The sequence below is a fragment of the Balearica regulorum genome, chromosome 10, assembly GCF_011004875.1.
Source record: "Balearica regulorum gibbericeps isolate bBalReg1 chromosome 10, bBalReg1.pri, whole genome shotgun sequence".
In the NCBI taxonomy this organism is placed as follows: Eukaryota; Metazoa; Chordata; class Aves; order Gruiformes; family Gruidae; genus Balearica; species Balearica regulorum.
In genome coordinates, this window is record NC_046193.1 from 13,741,168 (window position 1) to 13,759,265 (window position 18,098).

Below are 18,098 nucleotides of genomic sequence, written 5' to 3' on the forward strand. Positions count from 1 at the left end.
CCCCCCGTAACCCCCCGCTCCCGGCCCGCCCGGCGCCGGGGGCTGCAGCGCGGATTCTCCTGGGTTTCTTCGTCCGTCACGCGTGGCTGCCGCGGGGTGGGTTCCCGGCTGCCCGGCTCCGCTCCGATCCCCGTCGCCTTCTCTCCGACGGCACCGGCAAGGTCACTGTCGCCCGGCGGCTCGTCCTTGGGTGCCGGTGACCGGAGTTCACCGCCGGGTCGGGCGGGGAAGCGGCAGCGGGCAGCGTCTCGCCGTCCCCGGAGGGAGGGAAGGAGACGAGGTGCGAGGCCGCGTGTGGCCCTGTGGAAGCGGGGAAATGGGTGTAGCAGCGTGGGGGGGGGGGGTGTCGGGTCACAGCCGCTTCCCGGCCCTGTCCCCACGCTCCTCTGCCAGAAACTAAGATCCCCGGGTGGGCTTTTTTTGGCGGGGTGGGGGTGTCTGCGGGTGTGTGGAGAGCACAGGGCGCTGCAGGGCTGCGGTGGCTGCTGCGGGCTCAGGCCATGAGGTAATGGGAGCGCTGAAGGTATGGCCGGGCAAGGAGCGAGTGCCTCTCCTTGTGCAAAGGATGCAGCTGGGTCTCGAAGAACTTGATGTTTGGTGTCCGGTAGTGTGCCGGTACAACGTGGATTTCAGACGGTTGCTCCCCCGCCCTGACTGGGTGTTACTTGCCGGAACCTAAACCCAGGAGAGGAATTTCCTATTTCTTCAGTAGAAATAGGAGATTCCCCTTTTCACTTGTATAGGAAATACTAGAATATATTTATTTTTTTTCTTCTTGTGGTTGACCCAGGAAGTCATCTTGTCCCCAGCCTTCTGGGTTTTTTTTGCTCTGGAGATGCAGGGAGGAGGGTGTTGCTTTGCTCTGGATCCTGTGGGTAAGCGTTGAAGGCAGTGACAGCAGCTGCTGTTGGCTCTGGAGCTCTGGTTGCTATGAGAGAAGCTTCAGTAGACTTGGCTGCTATCTCCAGGGAAGGACAGCAGAGCAGCCTCCATTAGTGTGGTGGTGGAGAGATGGCTGGCTCACATTCAGCAAAGAGCTTTACTTTTCAGACCATTTTCACAGGTACAAAGAGGAAGCGGGGGTGTGTTTTGGTCCGGTGAGACAAAAACCTACAAGGTGGGTTTCGTCACTGCTCTTGAGTTAATGGAATTGCGTTAAAGTATGGCCTGGAAACCCCGAGTTACCCTTTCCAGGTATTTTGGTCCGTGTGAAAAGTAGGACAGCGAGAATTGATACGATCTTCCTGTTAACTGAAGGCTGCAGTCATGTCTCTTTTGAACTCCAGTCTCCTTTCCAGCCAGTAACAGAGCCAGATGCTTTTCTTATTGTTTGTATGTCTCCTTCCTCCCCTTCCATCGCCTGGGCCCCACTTGCCTTATTGACTGGAATTTCTGCTGTGTGCAGTGGGTGTGTGCAGCAGACACCAGCCTGCTAGTGCTGAGAAGGGATTTTCCATTCACAGACCAGGGAACAGTCAAAATAAAGGCCCAGCTCAACTTTGGGACTGCAAACAGAAACCGGGGAGAGGAGTTTCCCTCTGCTGCAGAGTAAAATTTATCTTCTGCGCTGCTTAGGCAGTTGTACGTCAAAATGTATAGACAATGCTGCTTTGCTGTGGAATAGGGAGGTGAAACCTCCTGTGAATAATGGGGAAGATTCCTCTTGTTCGGTTGACTCAAATGCTTGATGAAGGAACAGTTTGCAGGAGGCCATTTTTGATGTGACTATGTATTGTGGAATCTGCCAGCTTCTATCCCCACACTCTGTCTACTTGACTGTAATAGCTTCCTTTTTTTTTTTTTTAAAGGAAGAATGAATGCTTTATCTGCTGAACTAACCGTTTGGCACTGGCCACTGTCTGCATGATATTGTATTGTTGACTTGGAGCTATCGACGTACTCCAGTGCATTTGTTAAAGATGAAACTGTTAGTTGAGGTATGCGGTACGGGAAATGGGAATACATTAGCATTAGAAAACAACTGCCATCTTTGTAAACTAACACCTATAATGGGGAGTCCCTTGCCCTGGCTGGAGTTCCCAAACTCAGAATTACTATGAGCTTGAAGCAAAAATTCCAGGACCAGAATAATGTGAGAGAGATTAAAATATGTCCTTAAATCCGCTTGACTGGCAGCAATCATGTGGTAGATGCCAAACGCCGAGTAGCTCTTGTATTTGAGGATCTGTAGCACCCAGATTGTTTCACAAGGTGGAGTGAGCAACTTTTAACCCACTTAAAATGGGGCTGAATGTGGTATCTCCTGCCTAGCATGGAGTGACATGACAGCAGTAATGAACTTGGGATTTAGCGAGTATGAAAACTAGCTCCTTGGTTTAACAAAATCTAGCAAGTGATCTTCATAGCCCCTTAGTCTTTGCTTACAGTCTCTCTGTACATTGTTTACAGTCTCTATGTTATAACAGGGAATTAATCTGCGGCCTCACATCCTGTTGAATAACTGGCACCGCTTTGACAAGGCCCTGGCTTTTCGTTTTACTGTCATATCCCAAGTGACCTGAAAGTAATGTTCCTCAGCTAATGTTGCCTTGCGGTTTCACCACCCCAAGGTGAGGTGGTGAAATCCCATGTATGTTTAAATTCCTTTTTAGAAAGAGGACACAGTTACAACCATATCTTATTTGGAAAAGTATTAGGTCAAAGTTGAAAAAACCCATAGGAAAGAGATGGTGTGGAACAGGGATCTCAGAATGTGCAAAAGTTTATGCTGTTTTTCTGTGGGGGGAATCCAACAACTGCTGATTTAAGTTTTCCAGGTGTTCCCTGAAGTTAAAAAAAAAAAAAGATTTTTAATTCAAACTTCCAGGTGCGAAGCATGCAAGGGAGAACTAAATGCGCAATGTCACAGCCATGTAATTTATTAGTCTGACCTGTCTATTCTTCCTGCCGTTTTGGGTGATCAGACTTTTACGAACTTGTTTTGAATGACACAATGAGTTTAAAATGTTTCTATCTATTCTGGCAATAGTAAAACAGACATAATGAGTCTTCAGAGGTTTGAAACTTCAAAACTCGTTGTTCTAATGGCAATATTACTGTATTACAGATGTACATTTGTGTTCTTGCTCTGGTGCTGCTTGTGTGTGTAACACTGAAATTCTGCCAGGGAAATCTTGTGTTATGTGCAGTATATAAGAAAGGCTACAATAGGCATAGTTTTTTAAATATATATACAAGAGTAGTAGGAGTACTTGAGTTGAAACTGTTAAATGTATGTTTGAATGTATAGCATGTGAGAGATTGAGTCTCAGTTGCCCCTATGAAACTTAAGCTGCTATTTGATTTCAAAATAAAGACTTTGCTGCATTTTACTTGTCTATTTAGTTTTTTCTCTTCCAAGTTAAGGAAAAAATGTTAAAGCTGCTACAGATTCTATAGCCAGTCTTTGGCTTCCATGACCAACTTGTGGCAAGAGTTAGTGCACAGTAAGTTTGCACTTATATTGTTAGAGACAGTTTTGTATAAATCTGTCTTAGCCTAAAGCTTTTGCTTATTTCAATCATGGAAAAAGCCCCAGACTGTCATGCAGCAAGAGTTCAACATCTTGGGACTGCGGCAGCTGAGGGAGTTTTTTCCCCTTTCTCTTAATTTCTTACTGAAGTTGCAGGGAGCTTCTTGGGGTTTTGTTGGATTTAGATTTTGTTGGGGTTTTTTTCATAGGATTTGCTATTTTGGTGGCAATTTTCCAGTATTCCTGTAGCAAATCAGCCAAGCGGCGGCCCCCGTCCCTGCTGAGCAGGGAGAATGTGCAGTGCTCCTGGCCTCCCCGCTGAGCTCACGCAGGGGTGGGACTCGCTAAGCTGCTGAAGTCACAGCTAATGCCCACTGAGCACGCTGAGAAACAGTTCTTCAACTGCTCCTAGTTTAAATTTTTTTTCCCTATAATTAGTAAAGATGCTCTTTGTCTTGGAGGATGATCTACGTGACATATCAGGAGATTCTTGTTCATTGTCCCTCTTCCCCTCCCACCCAAGCTAGTGGTGAAGTATTATTTTCCTGTAACAAAAATAGCTAAAGGGATTTTTCCCTCACTTCAACTGATGGGTCTGAACTTGAAAAGCTGTAGCCCAAAAGAAGAAATCTGCAGTGAATAATAGCCCTAACGCTAGATTTTGTTGCCAGAAGCCCTATAGGAGCGTCAATATTGTTTAAATTGTAAATCTGCAACTTTCTGATCCTTAAATCTAATTTAAATGCTTAAACAGTAGAACAAACAAATTATATTTTTAAATAATAAATTTGAGAAAGAAAAGCTGTCTTGGTGAGTTCTGTTTTCCTCCTACCAAACACACACAAACCCCAATTATTTTAATGAGCAATATGGGAAATACTCAGAAAAGTGTACTAATGTGCTCAGACTTCAAGGTGGAAAAATGTGGGAGGACTTGTCAGCAGTTTGAGCAGCAAGCTTTTAGTGGGCAGGAGAAGTAATTTCTTTTGTGGTCAGGAATCTAATAGTCCCACATTCACCAAACATGAAGGAAAAAAGGGGGAATGAAGAGGGAGGAACATAGAAGAGTGGCATTGAGAAATAGTCAGGAATTTGGCGTTTAGAGTGAAGTTTAGAAGTGATCTGTTGTTTATGCTAAAGTTTAATCCTTATAAACTTGATAACGTAGACAGGTCTTGCATTCCTCCCTGAGGGTCACGGAAGGGCTAAGTTTAGCAAAGGGGAGGTATCCCAAGCAGTCAGATCTATGCAGTTTTCAAGGCAACAAACTTTTTTTTGCTTATTCATCCCATTCTAAACGAGCTTAGTTGGGTTTTTTTTCCACTTACAAACAGCCTTTTGAGAGAGAATGAATGTGAGTTAGTTTTAAAACCAAAATGCTTAAGCCCGAAAATATTTCAAAGTAATTTCAGAGTAGAAAGGTCACGGTGCTTTTGATGTGTTCATATTTAGAGCATGATTACAATTGCAATCATACACATTGACAAGAAGATATTGTCTAGATTTGGTAGCTGCTCATTTAGTGACTCAGGCTTATTCCTGTTGTCCTCATGGAGCTCATACCAGGAGCTCATTCTTCTGCAGCCTTGTTGATTTACAGGACAAAACTTTTTCAGTGACTGTGCCAGCAGCCCAGAAAACAGTTTGAAGTTCTGATACTGAGGGAATCCTCTTGACTTTGAAATGAGCAGTTTGAAATGCAAGGCATTGATAGGGAAGGAGTGTGAGACCTCACCATCAAAGTTTTTAACAGAACATGCCTGCTGCTGATGATTCAGTTAAAGAGGAAAAAAAAAAAAAGTCAGGATGCAGCTTGGAGTTTGTTGATGTCAGATAATGCAGTCTCTTGGTTTTGCATAGACTTTGAATTATGAAAATAAGTGGCTAGAAGATTTCTGGGGGTTGTGGTGCATGGAAGTACTTGGATAAGGAAGCCCGTGTAAGACAGCATTGCTCAGACTGGAGGAGGTAAAGACGCAGCCTGCTTCTGGCAGCAGAATATGGGAGCTGCAGAGGTGATAGCTGGTAGGAGGATGGGACCGGGAAGGCTCAGACTTCTCATCGCAGCTCCAGGTAGTGCAGAGAATGGGAGCAGACGAGTATTTTTCAGTGTGGCCCTATTTCCCAGCTGTGCCTCTGCCCAAATTAGACCTTTCTGGCAATGCTCTCGGTGGCTCTGTAGGACTGATATCCCTTCAGGATGCCAGCGTGGAAGCTGCTCCCAAGGAGCAATTATCAAATGTTTTTATGGGAGAGAGTGAGGAGGTGAGAATGTATCCTTGCTTGTAGGCAGGAAGGAATACACTGGGAAAAGTTTGAGAACCAGTGATTTAGGAAACTAAAGTGCCCTGGGGGTTCAATGTGGAGCCCTTAAAATAGTTAGCGTGTCTCAACCTGAGTTGCAATATCAATTTATAGGTACTTGGAAGAATATGTGAGCCTTTTGCATTCATGTGGCCTTTAACTAAAGACAGTAAACCAAATTATTTCCTGTGTTTTGGTGGTATTAGGTTGGAATAACTTATAATCATGCTGCAAGAATGCTTTCAGTAATGTGGCTGTAGATTAACTTTTGCCACAGCAAAGATCTGGAAGCTTCCTGTATAAATACAGCTAAAGTGAACCTTTGAAAAAAAGACAACTGCTTGATCAAGTTAAGTAGGCTCTGGTTGAGTGGAGAGGGGACTGGCTTTCTGACTGAAAGCTCTCTTGCAGTTTCATGAAATTCAAGGATGTTGGGGCTCAAGATGGCCTGGAGGTTAATAGGGAACAAGGATACTTGTAGGGTGAAAGTCAGGTTCTAAGCTTGCCACAAACTCACTTTGTTGTGCAGTTCTTCTAATATCCACCTCAGGGTTTGCTTGTATATGGAGATTTGTGTGTTAAGACTGGAATGGGTGTTTGTGATGCACTGTATATTCTTTGCATGACTGTGTAGTATTTTGGTGCACACTAGTGATACGGTTCCATGGCAATTCAGGGTGACCTGACATGCTGCTCCCACAGTCCACTCTCCTTCCCACCATCACTTTTGCCTCTGTTCTGGCCCATGCCTGTCCCAATAGTGAACTATTCAGGAAGGCTACCATGACGAAAACAAGTGCATTTCATTTTTGGAAGTAAGAGTTTTCTGCTGGCTTCTGCCTGAACTGCTCGGCTGTGGGGTCAGGTTAGCACCAGTGCAGAAAAGGATGGGGAGGTTGCACTGAAGCTGTGCCAGCTGAAGTCAGCTTGAAACTATTGCAGAACTGCACCCTGTGAGTGAGGTTACTCCGGGTGAAGTTACACGAGACAGCTGAGTACATCCAACAGCCCTGCTGCTGAATGGGGGAAGTTTTGCTCCCCCTTCCTCTCCCACCCAAGGGGACTTCTGCCTTTTCTGTTTGCCAGCTCTGGTTCTTGCTGGATCCCTTTTCTGAGCTACTTCAGCTTGCTAACCCAGCAGAAAGCTATGTTGGGGTTATTTTATGTTTTGGCTTTTGCTGGATTCCCCCCCCCCGCCCCAAGATAGTGAACTGAATTGGCTCACCAAGAGATTTGACAAGCATCCAGAACCCTCACAAAATAAATAGGGGAGAGCATATGGGTGGAAGTGCAGAGGATGTGGTGGGGACCGGAGAGGGGGAGCAGGGTCTCCGCCTTTCGGTGGCAGCACACAGCGCGGCCAGCTCAGGCTGTCCCCTGTAACTTCACACTCCTTTTAAAGGAAAGTGAGCTACCATCCACTGCGTGGTGAGCAATCTGTGAAATACTGCCGGTTTGTGCCCTTGGTCACTGTGCATGGAGTGCTTTCTTCAGACAAACCTTTAGTTCCACACTTGAAAATTGGCAGTGTAGTCTTTCCTTCGTCTGCTCTCGTTGGCTTGGGAAGCTGGTCAGACATGAGCTTTAAAGTAGGCTTGATCTGTGATGGTGGAATAGTGTTACAGCCTAAGTACGGTGCTTAACTGTTTAAAAATTGCAAATTCTTGTAGGTATACTTCTGCAGAAAATAAATACAGCAGAAAGCTGGAGTGATGTCTCATTTTGGAAGATGGCAAAATGTTAATTAGTATACAAATATTACAAATCTGTGTAAGTAAATATACCACACAATGTTCCCTATCCTTTTTTTTTTTACGTGGCAATTAGAAAGTCTTTATTTTGCATTTACTTGCCAGTCACTATGACTTGTGAGATATCGAGGCATGCAGAAAATTATGAATTACTGAAGATACATTGTCAATCAAAAGTATAAAAAAATGCAGTAGTAAAAAAATCATGGCATGGCTTCCGTATAACTTTGCTGAAAATATATAGAGACATGAGTGCAACTGGAACAACGCAAAAATGTAATTCAGCCAAGGCCAGTTGCAGCAGAAATATGAATCCTATTTCTTTAATATGGAATACTTAGTTATAGCAGCATATATTTGAAGTAGAGCAGTTGTCTGCATATTGCAGATCCCACTGTGTGCTGCTCTGTCTGCTCACTGCGAGCTGAAGCTTTTGGTTTCATACCCAGTGAGACTATTTGGTCTAGTAAAACTTGAGGCAGCATTTTGGCTATTTGTGTTTGAATAAAGTTATTTAAATGTTAGCATGTCATGACATCTCCAAATGCATACTGCTGTGCAAAAAAGTTATGTTGGCCGTGAGCAGTATGTCTCTGAAATCTCATCTGTTGCAAGGGTAATCTTTTGTTTAATGAAACCTTTGCAAATAGCCCCAAATCAATCACTTTGCAGTAAGGGAACTAAGCAGATTATATTTGCTGTCTTATGCTTTGCAGCCAATAGCAGTTGTTCTGCCTTTGCAGTGTGGTAGCTGAATACCTAGGTGAGCTGTAGGGTGAGCCTACATATGTAGGTAGAGATCCTACCTACTTCATCTGAACGGTTGCGTCTGCTCCCTGCCAGTGCCCCCTGAGAAGCATCCAGGGTCGGGACGTGTCCTTTATCTGACAGTGGCTGGGCAGAAGGTGGAAAGTTTTACTAAGTAATAGATGCTCTATTTTGAGGTATGCCATCCCAAACCTGTCTCTTTAGATAAGTGTCTCGTCAGTAGGAAGATTTCTGCAGAGGTTAAAACTACAACTTGTGAGATATATAAAGGAAATACTTTAATGCTGTCCCTGACGGTCCTGTTTGGAGAGGCTGTTCTTGGGTGCTCTGCCTGGGGTAGGAGGCACTTGGAAGCCGAAGTCCCAAGCTGACGGCATCCTTTACACACCTATGGAAATCATGGAAATCACCATTAGTGCTGCTAGAAGAGCAGTGCTCGTTACCTTTCCTGAAATTCTTGGAGCACGGCATGGGTTAGTCAGAGAAATTCAAGAAGCCGAGCGCAGAAGTGCTTGCACGTGGCGGCACAAGTCCACTGTTTGGTGGATTCTCTTCGGCCATTGTGGGTTCAGAGTGTCCTTTAGGAAAAATTCAGATACAGAATTTGTAAGAAGGTGAAAAATTCACAAACTGGGAAAAGACTTTCCCCACAAGCTGCCAGAGAATGTAGGAGTGAAATTAATGTGTCACAGTTCCTGTGTCTTGATCCTGTATTTCTAAGCCTTACATATGCAGATAGAACTAATAAATTAATAAAGAATAAGGCACTAGCATATTCTAAAAGTGAGACTAAACCTGCAGTCATTAGTTAGGCCTTTCTTGGGCACAGCTTGGGACTGTCAGCTTGAAAATGGTCAGCAGAGATGCATTGAATCGCGCGTGGAGGAGAGCGCCTTGAAGGAGCAGGGAGAATGAAATGGCACAGCCAAACATTGATGTAACTTCTCTGATTTTTGCAGAACTGCATGAAAACGTAACCAGGATCCTTGTGGCAAAAATCCTTTTACTGAAAATTTGTCCTGTTTTTTTAAAACTGTATCACACAGCAGAGAAGGATGGTGGTGATTTAGGAGCAGGCTGTTCTTGTAAGCAAAATTTGTAGCTTTCTGTTGCTCTTCCAGTGTCAGAGTTTAAGGCATCACTCCTTTTTCTGAGCAATAGTGAAGTAGGCTGTTCCCATGAGAGTCACTGTGTTGGGGTAACATTTGCAAGGAATTCTGATATTTTCAGTTTTACGTGAAGAGAAGGTTGTGAGGGAGGAAATAAATGGCCTTGACACATATTTGAAAAATGATGGAAAGTTTTCAGCGTTTTGTAAAACAAAATTACCTAAGTTATTAAGAAAGATGGTTGTTACTGAAATGGTATGTGGGTTTTAAATGTAAAAATTCATCTTGAACAATGGGACTTGCTATGGAGTTCTGTTAGTATTGAGAAGATGTAATTTAGCTTAGGTTAAAATCTCTCCAGTTAAACTGATCATCCCTGCTTTTTGGGAGGCTGCTGCTTCTCACCCGGGATGCATGCATGGGTCCTTACCCTGTACCGACCGTGAATGACACAAGTGAAATGGCCACAGTGATTTAATTTTTTTTCAGGTGGTTTTTTCCACCCAAAAGTTCAGGATGCAATTCTGCCAGGGCAGTTTGTCCCCAGTCGTGTTTTAACCAAATCTGTTGATTTAGCTCTAACTTTCACGTGCATGGCTTGAAACACTGTTTGTGACATCTCAGAAGTAGTATTCTGATTTTACTGATAGGAAAATTAAGTTACAAAAAAGAAGTTGGCTTGCATAGGACATCTTATAGGCAATGTGGAGGTAAAACATGGATTTTTTTGACTCCTAGTCTAGTGGTGCAAATTGCTTATCTTGGACTTTTTTTAGGTGGCTGTCTCACCCATGCCAGTCTTTGCCTTTGCCCACGTGTCCATGTTCTGTACTGCTGTGTTGCTTCTGTATATACCTTTGGTTCCTTTCAGTAAAGCAATCGGTGGTTTTAATACTGATATTAATAGGTGTGGTGGGGACTACACTATGTAGTGGATACAGGTGAAAAAAATCTCCTGTAGGAGCTGTTGATGGGGAAGTGTGGTAGTATGAACCAGGATATTTTTCCTTGTTTTCACAAGCATTGTAATGCTGCAAGATAGTTTGGGCTAAGAACAATGCTGCTACTCATTTGTAGCCATCAGGACTGATAAACTATGTGAAGGGGCCTTCAGAGTATCTTGGCAAACTGTTTGGATGCTTAGTGCACACAAAGTCTATCTGCATTATTCAGGAAGATAATTCCTGTCTGTGCTGTTTTCCTCCTGTGTTGAGATCATTCTCCTATCCAACTGCTACCCAGCTGAGGTCTTGATAGTTCTCAGTTTTTCCATAATGACAAAATCAAATTAGCCCTACGATGACTGGTGCATGTGAAATTCCTCTCGGTTAAAGCACGTTGCCCTGAATATTCTCTGGCTATTTTTTTCCTTGGGAGAATTCAGCATCTTGTGTTTGAAAGGGAAAGGAGAAAAGATGCAGATGAGGATGGTGTTGAAGGTACAGGGAGGAGCGTGCAGCCTTCTTCTAGAACATAATCTGTCCAGCTGTGACTTAGTCATCTTCAGTCTTACATAAAATGCGTCCAATCTAAATAGTTGAGCATCTCCCTCCTGAATGCGGCAAACCAGCGTCTTTTATGCTTATGTGAAGCTGTAACAGGCACAAGCCATCTTCTTAGGAGTGCCTTCATACTTGTGAACCTGCAGCATCCATCATACTGTCAAGCCTCATTTACTCATGCGATAGGATTTTTTTTGTATTTATTCTGTTCCACAATTTTTCCAGGTTTAAAGAGGTTTCTTGCTGTTGGCAGGGAATGCAGCACTGATAATCCCAGACAGGAGAGCAGAGAACGTAATGTGAGAACAAGAGTGACTCTCCCAAGTCAGACTGAAGGTTTTATTCATCTCTGACAGGGCCAAAAATTGATGCTTAGGGAAGAATGTAAAGTGAGAGGATCACCGGATCTTGGCTAACATCTCTAATTTCAGTGTAGTAGTTCATGCTCTTACATTTAATACAGCTCTGCTCTCAGTCACTTTGATTTCACATACCTATTCTTTAAGGAAAGGGGAATAACTTGACTGTTATCGCATGCTTTTGTATGGATAATATATGTCCACATTAATCCTTTGTTGATATAATTATGGGTGTTTTGGAGGGGTGGGAGAGATTCTTGTTAGTGACTGAAGCGAGAACTGGTAAGGTTTGTAGGAACTGGCCTGTGTGAGTTGAGAGATACTCTGTGCTAGTTAAGGGATGATGGACGTCCTTACCTGGGTAGTCAAGGAAACAGATCCTGTGAGCGTGTTGTTAAATAAACATATTGATAAATGAAGGTGCAGATAAATCTTACCACTGTGGACATGGAAAGTAATACTTAAAATTATATCAATACATTTGCCGCTGATATATGTTTCATGCAACTGTGGGGAAGCTGACATCTTAAGTCACCTATGTATGGAGTGGAAGAACAGTCGTTTTTGGAGGGATAGTTAGAGCTGCAGCTTCACTTGGGTAGTTTGAAGCATTCTTCAGAGGCTTCTGAGAAAGTGTTTGATGTAGTTTTAGTTTAAAAAAAAAAGTTTTACACTTTTTTCACATGAACTACAAATGTACTGTGCTTACTGTGAAGACTTAATAGCTTAGGTTGATGCTGCCTGGGGACCCCTAGGCTGCCTTCTGCTGCAAGATTTCAGATTTTCCCCAAAGAATTGTGGTAAATCCATATGCTGTTTTTTAGGCCGTGCTTGACAAACACGGTCTAGCTCGTTTGTAAGTTGCGGTGCCAAATGTAGAAATGACTAGGTGAGATTTTCCAGGCTTTGTTAGGTGGAAAGTCAGATCATCAGAAGGTTATTTTTGGCCTTAAAATGCATAGTTACGCAAACACTTAGTGGCCCTGGAGAAGAAATGAGCAATGCCATGAGCAACCTGATCCAAGTTGGCCCTGCTTTAGGGAGAGGAGGGGGTTTCAGTCAGTTAACCTCCCGTAGTCCCTTCCAACCTGGATTATTTTGTGGTTCTATGGAAGTTGGATTGGGTGTCGGAGGAGTGTGGGACATATCTGTTTTGGGTGGGGAGGGCAAGAGTTAGGAGGAAGAAGACAGGGGACTCTGACACTAGAAATGATTGTGCTGGAGAAATTGCGTTAACAGTGGAGATCTAAAATGCCTGGGATTGTAACTTGGAAAGGACACACCTAGCTTTTTAGAAGGTTGTGAGATGAAATCAGCTTTTAATTTATTCTTCTTCAGAATCTTTTTATCTGGATAGCATAAAATATTTAATAAAGCTTCTGTCAGAGAGACACTAGTGGGATAATAAAGTATGTTTAGGGGGCTATGAATTGTTTTGCCACGTTTCACAAAAGATATGAAACCATCCAGTTGCGAGGTGATGCATTTGTTAGCAAAACTGCAAACCCACCTATATGTCGTGAAACACTATTTTGGAAAGCCGTAGCTCAAAGGGCTGTAAGTTGCCTCTACGTGGTACTTGAGCCAGTATTTTATTTAAAAGGATTAGTGTGATTGTGGGGCATATTGAGGAGAAAAAAGAAAAAGAAAAAAGAACTCGGGGAAAGGAATGTGAAGCAAAAATAAGTAATCTTATAAACACAGCAACATTGAGACTGATACTGGAATTGAATTTTGGTTTCCATGCTTCAAGAAGAATGCCAGTGTATTTGGAGAGAATTCAAAGGACAGCTGCAGAAATGATCCAGGGACTGGAAAATAAGCCTCATGATGTGAGGCTTAAAGGAGCTCAACTTACTCAGCTTATTGAAAAGACAATTGAGAGAGGACTTCATCTTTCTCTAAAAGGACTTGTGAGATTTGCTGACAAAGGCATAGCAATATCAGCTGAGGTTAGACAAATTCAATCTTGAAGTACAGTTTCTTAGCAATGATAATAATTAAACATTGGAACAGTTTACAGGGAAGGGAAAAGGAGCAAACGTTCATCTTAGCTTTTTAAAGTAGACCCAACTAATTTCTTTCTGGAGAAAATATATTGTGGTGGTGGGTTTTTATGGAGTTTGTTTGGGTTTTGGGGTTTTTTTTAATGATGATAATACTCCTTTCCTGACACTGGAGTTTAAGAATCTTTAAAGGTTTCGTACCGTAATCAGTTGGTGCAAGTTCAGATACGTGCACTTGCGCTCACAACCACGATCACGAACTTAAGCTGAATTTAGAGTAGAAATAGTTAACCTGGTGCTAGAGTACTGCCTTGCATAAGACACATTAGATGTGAAGGGAACTCTGAAATTTAATGCTTTGTGGCTTGCATCATTGGAACTCAGTTCTTTCCCATACTGCGTTTTTTCAGATGTTTAAGATATGGTTAAGGCTTTCTGAAAGCCTCTACAGAGAAGCCCTGATGTAACTGTGTACACTCCCTGTATTCAGATGAGCATTTCTGAATTCCAGTTGACCGCAGCAGAAGTCTGTAAATCTTTTTCATCCTTTTTTAGAAACAGTATTAAAAAAATTGCACAATGGCAATATGATTTTAGTTCCTCTGAGAGGCAAAGTAAGCACAAACTCTCCTGGTAGGTTTCATTCTTAAATTAATGTAGGATGTTCTCTGTCTCTCAAGTTAACTGGACTTAGTCGGAAAGTTTACTTGTGTTTGAAACAATACTAAATAATTGCTCAGAGGCAGTATTCTAATGGCACTTGTTTGCTGGTTTTCGTGCCATCCAAATGAGAGTACTTCAACGATTCTGCTCCTCCTTCACCTTGTAAATTCACCTGGGGAATTGAGTGACTCAGTTTGGTAATGGCTCCAGATTGCACTTCTACTTTTTATTTGCATTTGTCCGTTCCACCACTCCCTCGATGGCTGCCGAGTTTCTATATTTCCATAGATTACCTTGTTCCAGATGCCTTTGCAGACACGCAGAACTCTTAAATTCCCTTCTGGTAGCTCTCAAAATCTGCTGCTTTGTGCAGGTGGAGCTCCGGTCGGCCCTGCCTGCGTGCACGCTCATCCTCACCTGCGCAGAGGAGGACGTGGAGCTACCTGGGCTGCTCTTGCCTCTTCTGCACGGCTGCATTCCTGCCTCTCCTCTCCTCCTCCAGGTCCGGCCAGGGAGGAGCCCCATCGCTCTCATCTCTGCGCCTGTGCACTAAGGAACCACTTTTGTGTCCTAGGGAAGAAGCAGCTCAAAACTCTGTAGCTTTTTGAACATTGAGCCTATCAATTTGTCACATAAATCGAGCTATTTCTGAGGTGGGAAAGAGATTGTCTGGCAACTGCAAGTTTTCTTGCTTAAGGGCTAAAGGGATAGCAAACTGCAGGAACGTGTTGGGGCACTACGCAGTGTAAAGCAAAGGCCTTCAGCTTCAAGATCTACTGCAGCGGTCCCTGCTACTCACCGTGTCCAGACAGCCCAGTCTGTCTTAACCTGCAGCAGTGACAGGCAGAAAGTGCTACACAAAAAAGAGGTTGTGAGGGCTTAGCAGTAAAGAAATCTCCCCCTTCCCTTCCCTCTCAGCATCAAGAGGCTGATAGAGATGACCTGGCAGCCTCTTCAGCGTGAGCAACTCTCGTGTTTCAACCTCTTAGTTTTATTGTGTGGTTGTACATACCTGTGCTTAGTTGCATTTGTGATAATCATGAAAATGTCCTCAATATATTACTCTGCTCATAATTCATCATTCAAAAAACGCAGCGGTTGTGGTAGCAGATAGCATTGCGTTATTGATGTGTTACAGAATCACTTGCTCAGCATCACTTTAGTGTGAGCACTCTTGGCCAACTGTTTGATGTCAGTACTCCTGCGTTACCACCCACATGCAGTTAAGGTGGTTGGTTCCACTGTTGTGTGCTCATAGAGAAGCTCTTCTCAAAGGAAGAAATTACTGATTTATTTGCAAGTCACCAGAAATAAATTTGGTTTAAGTGACTTCTGTCTTTATTCAGTCACTGTTTGCAAGTTTGTGACTGCTGATTTCTGGTCATCTGCATTTACTTTGAAAATATGTTCAACTGGATTATCTGCCTTTCATCTTGTTAAGAAAAAATGGGCTAGTCAAAAAAAGTGACCGTGGCTCTCAGCGCTGTCTGTACCGCTGAGCTTTGCATTTCTTGCCAGCAGTTACGAAGCAGGTATTTGGGAGCTTCCTGAATAAGTGTCAGACCTCCTTCTCAGTGGTTTTGAGAGCAAGTCTTTGATTATCTTGTTTTACCAAAAACTAGATAACTTATCAAAACTTATATTCCTTAAAGCTTGATGATCCAAGATGATGTTTGCTGGTGGCTTGTTCTGTAAATCTGACTACTGTAAGGTTGTAATTGGGTGGACATCCATCGTGCACGGAGGATCCAATGTGCAGAGCTGGGGCATGTTGTGCTGCCATGTTGGTAGTACTTGCGTTTTGGGATCAGCATGTATCTTGCTAGTGCCGAAATACAATATAACATGAGGTGCAAGGGAGCTAGAAAAGTGAACCACCGTAAAGAACATCTCTTGAACGTAATTCAGCATCAGCAAGCGAGTAGAAGCCCCCCAGAAGGGGAAATAAGACTTTTTGGCTGATCTGCCTTTGGGCTTTTGTGATTGCTCTCCACCACTGTCCTGCTGACTCTGTTCTCTAACTGGTTTTATGCTGGGAAAAGTCGATCTGCAGGAAATGTGTGAATTTTCTAGGGGTCCCAGAACCATCTTAAATGACCAAGAGTGCCACTGGCACAGTCGGTGGTGTTCCCTACAAAGACATCCCTGGGCAGGGGATGTGGTGGGGCAGTGCAGCAGGCTGAGCTTTGAAACCTGCCACAACGCTGGAAGATTGCTGAAATCCTTATTAACTGTGTAAAATTCACTGGATTTTAATGCTTCTGAGTGATTACATAGCTCAATTAGTAAATGTATCTGAGTGTCTCGCTGTGTGCGGTGCCGGTTGCAGGTGTTTTCATAGCCGGGTTTCCCACTTGAGGTGCGTTGGACAAACCGGTGTTTGTTGGGACGCGACACATGAGCATTACGTAAGCTTGGAGAGTAACTTCCTTATAACGCGGAGGAAAATGTATTTGCATGATCTCGAGCCCAGGTGCAAGGCTGCAAAACTCGCCGGTCGCAAACCACAGAGGCCAGGCCAGAGCCAGGAAGGCACGCGGTGGCGATGGTTTGAGCCAGGGGGGAAGGGTCAAAACAAGCCCTGTAATGGCAAGCAAGGCTGAACCTTGGCTTAGGAGCCACGGCTCCGTAATTGCCACAGTGTGATGTTGCCATGGCTGCCTGGGCTGTCCCTGTGTGATTTCCTGGTGTGTGAGAGCAGGGCTGAGGCTGCCGGTGAGCGGAGAGCTGCTGTACGTGTTTGGGGAGCTCAGGCGTGCGCTGGCAAAGCTGCGGTGATGGGAGGATCCCCGGCTGGGAGATTTGAGGCTTTGAGCTCAGTCTCTTCCCCCATCTCTTCCCTCCAACAGATCAGAGGACGAGCTGGGGGTTTTTTGCAGCACTTTAAAACCCCTTTTTACTTCTTTTTCGCTATTGTAAGGTCCTTCGTTCCGCCTGAAGCCGTGGCCATGCTAGGAGTGAGGTGACAAAGTGAAATGGAGGATCCTGGGGGGGCATGAAGAGAGGCCTGGGGAGGCTCGCCGGGCCTGGATGGGCTCCGGCGTGTTTTGATCTGAGATTCTTTGGCTGTGTTGCCATCTGCATAGCCTGTGAATAGTTTTCTCTGGCACAGACCTTGTTCCTCAGTGTTGCATCATCTCTGGGAGAAAAGCCAGGTCCGGAGCCCCAGCACAAAGGCTTTCTGAAGCCGATGAAGCTTGTTCTGTGTGTGGAGCATCTCTCTCCTTCCTGTCGTCCTTTCCATGGAATTCCTGAAGCGGCCTCCGTCCGAGAGCCCCTTTGACAACAGCTGCTTTATCTCCGTCGCTTCCTGCACACCTGGCTGATGCAATGTCTGCCTTGGAAGCCGCTGCTGGAGTCTCCTCTGGAGCTGGCTTGTTTGCCCTGGCTGGGAGTGGCCAGGCAGGCAGCCTTCATCACGTGGGGGCCTTAAATAGATGTATAAAGGACGTACAGCCAGACCTGCGAGGCAGAGAGTATTTAGTGGGATTACGGAGAAATCTTTTTTCCAATTGTAGGACTGGAGGTTGCAATCCTACTCCTGGCAACTTGTTTGTGGTTAGCCTTCCACTGGTTGCAACTTCGGGACGCTGCTCCGTGCCAGTAAATTCTGCTGATTCCCCTTCTATATTCAGCAACTTCCCGTGACTCTGGACTGTCCGGATTCTCATGGGAACTGTAATTCTCTGGGTTTGGATTTGATCCTAGTTATTGCCCTTTATTGCTGTTTCCCTCTGACCTTGCATGTGGTATAGGCTTTTCTCTGAAATCCCTTCAAAACACAGTTTCAAGGTCTAGAGGTGGTGAGGTTTCTTTTTTGGGGGAGGTGGAGTGTGTGTTGTCTGACAGCCTTTTTAATTGGGGGTTTATCTACTTAGGAAAGTTTGATAGTTACACAGGTACAACCATTCATGTGAATACTATTACATTCACAAGCAACAAAATCTAGAACAAAGAAACACTTGGGTCTGCTAGGATTGAACCAGTGTCATTTACATTTACATATTTACATTAAATTAATCTTGAGTCTTGTTTTAACTGTAGCCATTTTCTGGTGTAGGGAGGCCTCTTAAATCTGAAAATGTAGGATTTATATAGACAAGATGTGGCTGACTGAGCAGCGGTGCTTTCCAGTATTACTGTTCCCAATTGTCTGCCCCATTG

At 44.1% G+C, this 18,098-nt stretch overlaps 1 protein-coding gene across 8 annotated transcripts in view; it reads left to right on the forward strand.

Annotated features, from left to right (window-relative positions):
* The window catches only part of SETD5 (SET domain containing 5), a 66,121-nt gene that overhangs the window by 745 nt on the left and 47,278 nt on the right, over positions 1–18,098 (forward strand). The gene's annotated exons all lie outside the window — the stretch shown is intronic.